The sequence below is a fragment of the Psammomys obesus genome, unplaced genomic scaffold (assembly GCF_907164565.1).
Source record: "Psammomys obesus unplaced genomic scaffold, mPsaObe1.curated_primary_1811, whole genome shotgun sequence".
NCBI lineage: Eukaryota > Metazoa > Chordata > Mammalia > Rodentia > Muridae > Psammomys > Psammomys obesus.
In genome coordinates, this window is record NW_026596091.1 from 7,950,318 (window position 1) to 7,959,619 (window position 9,302).

Genomic DNA, 9,302 nt, shown 5'->3' on the forward strand with positions numbered 1-9,302 from the left:
AGACTTCATTGTCTCAATGTGGCTACCAGAAACACCGTCCTGCGTATTCACATTCCCTGCAGGAGAGAAAGATAGTAAGGACTAAAGCACCCCAGATAGCCAAGCTTTTAACAGCTTTCCAGAAAGTTCAAACTTCATAAAGCTCCCTGGCCACCTCTGCTTACCAGGAAGTGTGTGTGTGTGTGTGGGGGGGGGGGGGTGATGGTTATTGTTATTTTTAACACAACCCTCTAAAACTCCCAACAACAAAAGGGTTGTTAGTGAAGGAAAGGGGGTGGCTGGGTTTGGGGGCGGTCACCACAGGAGAAGGTAAAAGGCAAAAGCAAGCTCGCACAGGTGGGAGACTGCAGAGGGCGCTGGTGATGAGGAAGGCGGGGACGGTACGGGGTGCCCTCCCCCCGCCCCTCCCCACCCCGTTGGTGATGATTCTGACTGAGCTGCTCCATGAAACACAACTAGAGACAAGCCCTGTGCTGCCACACACCTGTGCTGCCTGTTTCCGGAGACCTTGACAGCAGATGGAGCTTAAGGAAAAGCTCACACACCGAATGCAGAGGGGACTGGCCGAGTCCAAGCCTCAGGGCCAAGGCTAGAGGAGTCCTGCCTTAATCTCTACTGGATACTGGAATCACACGGGAATCTTCAGAAACTATTGCCTGGGTCCCTTCTCCTGGGAGAGCTTGAGGTCTGGGTTGGGAGAATTCTAGACACTGCAGTGAGAGAAGTGAGAAGCAGGGTATCCCCCAAACAGCAGCTCCCTCCGGGGCACATCCTCAAGACTATTTACACCATTTGCTGGGCCACACAGCAAACACTGGCACTTGGCTCACTGGCCAACCAACCCAACCTGTGCCAGCACACCCAAGCCACACGTCCGGCAAACCCAAGGTCTTAAGCACCCCTCATTCCCGATCCCCCTCTCCCCCGACTGCTCCTTTCAAACACACTCAGCTCAAAGGGAATGAAGTTTAGAACAGGTGGGGAGAGAGCAGAGGACAGCTTTCCTGCAGAGCAAAGGCTCTCTTGAAAGCCAAACAGCCACGGGGTGGAGGCGCAAACTGCTTAGACGGAACTGAGTTCCCCAGGTGCACAAGCAGCAGGAGATGGCCCAGCCCAGAGATGAGGAATCCTGGACACGACAGGAGTGAGGTTTATAACTGTGGCAAAGGAATGACTGGGCCATTTACTGAGCCACGTCACATGGCTGACCTTCTCTCCTTTGTCTCCCGTAAACTCTGTGTCCCTGGCACATTTCCTGCCTGACAAACAAGGAAACCAAGGCTCAGAAACGCTGCAAATGGGAGGAAAAAGAGAAGGGGATCAGCAAGGCAGATGACCCCAGCCTGACACCAAATAACGGAGTTCCAAAGGAGAGCTGGGGAGAGGGCTCAGCTCATGAAGTGCTCTCCTCAAAAGCTTTGAAAACCTGAGTTTGAGCCCCAGAACCTGTTTAAAATGTCAGACATGGAAGATTGGCCTGTAATCCCAGTATTGAGAAGGCAGAGAGAGGTGGACCTCAGAGAGGCCACTCATTGGCCGTCCTAGGCTCGTTGTCAAACTCCAAGCTGGTGAGAGACCCTGTCTAAAAAGAAAGAAAGAAACTAGATGGATGGACTGAGAAACAACACCTGATATTGTCCTCTGGCCTACATGTCCAAACACGCATATATGCCGCTCACACGCGAACATGTGTGCACACGCACACACAGGTTTCAGAGTAGAAACAGGCCCCTCGGAAAGAGAGTCAGGGTTATGGCTAACAACTCCCCACCCTCAATGCTGCAGTCACTGGAGAGCCAAGGGCAGACGGCAAGTGCTGGCCTGAGTGCAGAGCTGAAATGGCGCTTTCGGGTCCTCCTGCCCCACGGTCTGCAGGAGTTCCATGGGAGGCGGTTAGATGGCCAAGCTCCTGTGAGAGTGCGTGCATGAATGTGTGTGTTCCCAGACAGGCAACTACACTGGTACCTCGCGGCACTCTCTTGAGACTCAGATCACGTGGGAGCGCGCCCTGCCACAGCTTGGCACTGAAGGTACTCTCAGAAAGCACAGCTCTCCATTCCTTCCTCCTACACTGCAGTCAGTGGTCTCGGGAGCGTGTCCACAAGGCTGGGGATGCGGCTGAGTTGGTAGAGTGCTTGCCTGTTGTGAAAGAAGCTCCATTTTTTTTTTTTTTTTTTTTTTTTTTACCTCCAGCACTGTATGAAACACATATAAGGATACATACCTGCGATCCCTACACTAGAACAGGAGGTTCACAAGTTCAAGGTCATTCTGGACTTTGTGAATTCGAGGCTAGCCTAGGCTACTGGGCTATGTGAAACCATTAGTGGGCAACAAGTCTAAGGTGAGGAGCGTAGAATCACTGTCATACCAAGGTGAGGAGGCTGGAGTCGCTGTCAAGCCAAGCAGGCAGGAAGGACCTCTCAGAAGCCATATGAAAGCTGGTGGGTCATCTTCCCCAAACACTGAAACTCAGGCCTGTGGCCCCTCCCCCCATCCTCACCAATGCTGTTCTGTTCCTCTCCATGAAACCCAATGTCCCACCTAAAACCATAGTTAATGAGTCCAGTGTCCCCCTCCCAAAAAAAAAGGAAAACCAGGGTTGGATGGTAGACCCAGCTTCATTGCCTGGGGGGGAGGAGGTTTAGTTCAAAAGCTGGGTGGTGTATGAATAGAACCTAACACTTAGAAGAGAAAAGCAAGTGTATTGAAAGTTCAAGACTACCTGCAAATAGTCCTTATCTCAAAAAAAAAAAAAAAAAAAAAAAGGAGTGGGAGGGGAGGGAATTGCAAGATGGCTCCGTGAGTAAAGGCACTTGCCACCAAGCCTGATGATGTAAGTGCTAAATTCAGTCTCAGGACCCACTGGTGCACACCCACATGTGTGAGCATACGTGCACATGCTCACACACCAAATAAATATAATAAAAAAAATTTATTTAAAAACCAGGATGCCTCATCGGCAAATCTCCAGCTCATGGACATGAAGTAAGGCTGACCCATGCCTGGCATAGACAGGAAGTGCCCCTCAGGGTGAGGGAGTGTGATGCTAACTCCTCAAAGTAACCCACCCCCACTCAATCCTTCTCATCACCCAGTGGCCTGAAATCTGCTCAGCAGCTCGGACTACACATCCAGACTTGGGCCTTAGAAGCAGCTAGTCCACGGTGATGGAAAACGACAGGAGTGCATTCTCTATTCACCTATCCACTTTGCCTGATCAGCTGTATTCCCATTCCTGAAGTCCTGACCTCAGAATGAATTTACAGTGAACATTGGCGACTCACTTTCTAGGATCCTAAATAAAAATCCTCCAAGTTTTAGTCTCCTCATACTATCAGGAGACCCAGGATCAAACTATCATCCAATGCTAAGTGATTTCAAAGGCCTGGTCTCTGAAGGGCACCACATTTGATTCAATTCTTCAGCCCCTTCCATGTGCACAGATGCCTGGAAGAATATTTCTTCTGCAGTTAACCTTATAGCCCAAGAGTAACTGAGGTTCTCATTCAGGCCTCTTAATAGCTGCTTAGCACATCCACAGACCTGCAGGGAGGAGACGTGAGCAAGGAATCTTTTTCCAGTGACAATCTTCAGAGACTAGAAAGTATTAGAAAGTCAGTTCTCCTTCTCTAAAGGTCAGTAAGAAAATTATAATATAAAGCATTTGTTGAATAATAGACGGCCTCTCCTGCAGACTTCAACACTCTGGAGATATGTTTATTCATTCCCTATAATTTAGTAGCAAACCTCTTTTATCCAAGGGAAGTTCTACATTCCTCTAATGATGTTTCCCAGGAAAATGATAAAAACAGGACCATAAAGAAAACTCTAGTCATAGATTACAACATGATTCTGTAGCACCTTTGCAATAACCTCACAGATGGGGGAACGCAGAGAATCGAATGCACAATCAGGCACGGGGGAACGTCAATCATTCAACAGTCACTGAGGCTGTAATTACAGGGCAAGCTACTTTAGACTCTGGTACTGAAGCCCACCCACCTTTCAAGGGTGTGAAATCAAACAGGGGACACAATAGTCAAATAAGCAATGTCAGTATAAAGAAATAAAAGTGTCAACAGAAAAAAAGAATGTTAAGAGAGGTGTGTTGCAGGATATCTGATCCCATTATGAACACTGAGATTATGAACTGTAAAACCGTGTTTCTAGTTATGGAATGGCTCAGCCCTACCACACACCTTTAATCCAAAAAATTCTGTTTATTGTAAACAGGTACCCTAGCACACACCTTTAATCCAAGAGTTTTCTGTACACAGGATTAGCTCAAGAAGTGGAGCAAGAAACCAGCTGACTAAACAGAAAGAAGGGACATTGGGAGGAAGGTATTTAAGTCAGTATGGAGAAGAAGAAAGAGCTTTTTGACTCCTGGGCTATTGGCTTTTTCCATCTGGAATGTAAGCTGAGTAGAAAGCTTTTTCTTTCTCGGAAATAGCTGAGTAGAAAAGTCAGCTGTGTGCTTTCTCTGCCTCTCTGAGCTAGTAGGTTTTCACCACAGCATCTGGCTCCTGAGTCTTCTTTGGTAAAATCAAACGATTGGGATTTTGTTGCTTTAAAAACAACAGAGGCAGGCTGGAGAGATAGCTCTGTGGTTAAGAGCACTGTCTGTTCCTCCAGAGGCCCTGATTTCAATTCTCAGCAACCAAATGGCAGCTCACAACCATCTATGCTGGGATTTGATGCCCTCTTTTGGCAGGCTGGCGTACTTGCAGATAGAGCACTCATACATGGAAAATAAATAAATAAATAAACCTTTAAAAAAAAATAAGAGGCAGGATAGACCATAAACCTTTGCAGGTTGTTTCAAAAGATATTATGAAAGATGATGTAAGGAAAAAACAAAGAAACAAAATTAGGGGATCAGATGATAATAGAGAAGAGAACAGCTCACACAAAGCCACTGAAACAAGAGAGCACTCAGCACACAGGTCCAGGGCACACAGATTAAATTTATACAGAGATGTTCAAATTAGAATTAGGAAACCCCATTAAAAGAAAAAGCTCCAGTGGGGCTGGGAGAGATGGCTCAGCAGTTAAGAGTGAATACTGCTCTACCAGACAATCTTGAGCTCAGTTCCCAGCATCCATGATGGACAGGTCCACAGAGAGCACGCTGTACTGTGTAAGTGGAGGAGAGCTTACAAGCAGCAGGCATCCCCTGTTCTCTTCTCACTGTGGACATCATGTGACCAGCTTCTTCAAGCTCCTGTTGCCTCAACTTCCCCTCCGTGGGGGACTGTACCCTGACCTGTGAGCAAAAACAAACACTCTCTCCCTTAAATTGCTTTTGTCACTGTTTTATCACAGAAGTGGGAAAAGAAACCAATACTAACTAGATTCAGTAAGAAAAGATTCAAGTCAAGAAGGAGTGAAAGGAATCTCAAGAACAAAAAACAGGTTTCTGGATGAAAGCTTGCACCGGCAGAGGCTGTGAGTGCATTGCTGGTGGTAGGCAGAGGCTCCCAGACAGAGTTCTCAGGCTGATGAAGCTAACGGACCACCTCACGCATACAGACGTACTGAGAGGGGGCTGAGAACAGATGAATAATCAGAGTTCAATGCACGATATGAACACAGGAAGCTAAGCAGAAAATGGGAGATAGCACACACACACGAAGGGGAAATCCTAGGGTTAAAGATGAAAAAAAGATATTTTCACAACATGTATGTGAAACTTTTACAAAGTCACAATGTTTTGTTTTCTTTAAGTCACAGTGTTTTAACAGCCAAGAGCCATAATTCTAAACTATGTGCAATGACTTCTTGAATTTATAAAACAAACTTCTATGGTATAACCCTTGCACAAATGTCCCCTCTAGGCTCCTACAATTGCTAAACTTTTTGAGAACTTCCTTTGACTGACCATTCAAAAAACAGAAATGCCTCAGCTTTCACATTCTTAGGCACAGCTCTCTTAGACAAAAGTTTGGTCTTTGTTTGTTTTTTGTTTTTGTTTTTGTTTTTGTTTTTTTACTTCTTAAGGAATTTTGCATTTATGTCTCTGCTGGGAGTGATGTGAGAATCCCTTGTCCTCAAAAGTGTCTCAACAACCTTCAGAACAGAAAAATGGCTAAAGTAACGTTTTTGAAATGTTCACCATCCTTAGACATCAGGAAAATGCAAATTTAAACTAGATTGGGACCTCATTGTACCTCAGCCAGAAGAGTAAGTTCAAAAAACAAAAGAGGAACAAATGCCAGTGAGAACTGGGGGAGAGGGGAGTTCACGTTGGTGAGGGTGCTAACTGATACAGCCACTAAGGAAGTCAATGTGGAGTTTCTCAAAAAAGTATAACTAGAACTACTATATGACCCAGATGCTATATCCTGTTACAGAGGTACTTGCTAACCCGTGTTCATTGCTGCTCTCTTTGCAACAGTTAGGAAATAGGAACAGCACAGATATCCATCACTAATAAATAGATTGTGAAAACGAAGTTCATACATACACACAGTGGAATTCTTTTTTCATTTTTGTATTTTAAATTTTCACTTTTTTGTGTGTAGGAGTGTTTTCTCTGCATGTAAGTCTATCCCATGTGTGCCTGCTGCCCATGGAGGTCAGGAGAGAACTGGGTCCCCCGAACCGTAAATGCTGGGAATCAAACACAGGCTTTCTGTGAGATCAACAGAGGATCATAACCACTGAGCCATCTCTTCATGTGCACGAGGCAATGTTATTCAGTATAAAGAAAAATGAAATTATTAAACCCACAGGTACATGGATAAAGCTGGAAATAATCCCTTTGAGCCAGATAACCCAGACCCAGAAAGACAAACACCATGTTTTCCCTCATGTGTGGGTCCCAGCTTTGAAAGGACAGGGGATGGGAGAGATTTATGGTGGGGATAAGGCCTCTTCCGAATGTCATGTGATCCCCACACAGTACAGGCTGTAAACACTGTTCTTGGAAACCTATCAGAGCTTTATGCTAAGACCACACAGTTAAGTCACAGGACATGAAAATAACAACCTGGCACTGACTGGGAAGTTTCCTCTCTGTTGGTAAGTGTTCATAGTACCGGGATGTGCTACACAGGTTGCAGGGGGAGAAAAGTCATCAACAGTCTCGCCAAATTGTGGACTATAAGCTATAATGGCCACATCATAACTAGCCTGACCAGGATGTGCCAGACATAGACGCAACAGTGATGTGAATGCTGTGCGGGTAACCACCTTCTTTCTAATTGGGTTTAAGGTCTACTTCATAAAACTGAATTCATGCATGGCACTGTTAAGAACCCTTGGCTCCGTAGATCACAAGCCCTAGGAAGAGAACGTACTGTTTAAATGCATCAGACTGTCTTCTAAAGACTTATCTTTATATCCGTAAAGTAGTGCCACTCTCAACCCTCATCAGAGAAGCTTCTTCTTGCAGAGGTTGGCGGTTAATATAAAGACAAAGTACAGAAAATATAAGTGACTGGGACATATATATATATACGTATACTCGCTACCCAGAAGACTCAGGGATTATTGAAAAGTGGGTGGAAAGACTGTACGAATCAGGGGCTGAAGAGAATTCCTGGCCATGACAGGGTATATGAATTACCAACAGCCACAGCTGCACGTACAAGACTCACACAAGATCCAGCCAGTCAAAATCCTAGCATGGCTAGAAGTTGGGCTCACAACACTCCGCCCCTTGCTGAAGTGCTGTTGGCAACTGATTGCTGACGGGGGTGGGGAAAGTCAGTTTTTTATGGAATGCAGCCCCTGGCAATTTGCCTCTGATCCAGAGCATAGCCCTACACCCAGGCACATACTAGCAGCACTGGCCAGGCTTGGTGGGCTTAAAAAATACATAAAGCCGGTCATCACAGCACATGCCTTAAATCTTAGAACTTGGGAGGCAGAAACAGGCAGATCTCTGTGAATTCAAGGCCAGCCTGGTCTACAGAGCAGGATCCAAAGGAGCCAGGACTATGCAGTGAGACCATGCCTCAAAAAGAAAAAAAAGTGTAGATTAAGCTAGGAAAGGGACACGGTAGGATGGTTCTGGTAGGAGTGGAATGGGAGAGAGTAGAAGTGAAATTAAATAAAACACTGTATGTTTGCGTGAAATTTTCAAAGAATTTTTTTTTGTTTGTTTTACATTTTAAAGTACCTTGAGCGGGCTCACAGAGGATTAGGATATTTAGGGTTCTGTAAACCTCCGACTTGACTTTCCTGTTGGCATAAGAAAATGTAGTACTGTAACTTTTTGTTAGCTAAGTGTAAATTATAATTGTTCCCAGAGCTGTATTCTATTTTTACTAAGGTAATTTTGTTGGTTTATATAGTTCATGAATTATTAAAGACATTTCAATTAATAAAGAAAAAGTTTCATAATTCATTCATATGACCAAGCAAAGACAATGATTCTCCTTAGATTTTTTTTTTTAAAGACATGATTTAATTTTTTTTTTTTTTTTTTTTTTTTTTTTTTTTTTTTTTTTTTTTTTTTGGCTTTTTAAGACAGAGTTTCTCTATGTAGCCTTGGCTGTACTGGAACTCTGCTCTGTAGAACAGGTTGGCCTTGAACTCAGAGATCACGCAGCTCTCATGGACTGTTTTTTAACTGCATAAATTATTTACCTAAAATCAGTTCAGTTGCCGTCTAGGTCCCCAGCAATAGGAATGCCAATAAAATACACGTCATTGCCCTAATAGAAATCTCAGAAATCATATGAAACTACAAAAGGAAAACTCATACAATAGAAACATACTTAATAATATCATTGTTTATGGGGAAACTGAGTAAGAAGTATCCACCATGGAGAAAATCAGAGAACAATTCAAGATGGAAGAACAGCTAACAGGGTCAAATACCACAGAAAAAGAGAGGATAAGAAAATAATAATATTAAAAAAGAAAAATGCAAGAGAGAATTAAAAACAGGTTGTACAATAAGAAACATGTGTAAACTAAATAAATGTAAGGAAAATGAAAACATAGCATTTTAAAAATAAGTTAACAGATGGGCCTGGTCACAAAATTTTATAAAAAGACAAAAATCTGAGAAAGGTATTTCTAAGGGTTAGGTAAGAGAGGAGGAGGGAGGGAGATAAGAAAAGGTGGAGGAGCATGGTGGTGCTGGGGCTGTGCTGTGGTGGCAGCGGACACCTTTAATCCCTGTGCTCAAAAGGCGGCAGCAGGCGAATCTGTGAGTTCAACAGCAGTCTGATCTACAGAGCAAGTTCCACAACAGCCAGGGCTACACAGGGAAACCCTGTCTGAAAAAAAGAAAAAGATAGGAAGGAAGGAAGGAAGGAAGGAAGGAAGGAAGGAAGGAAGGAAGG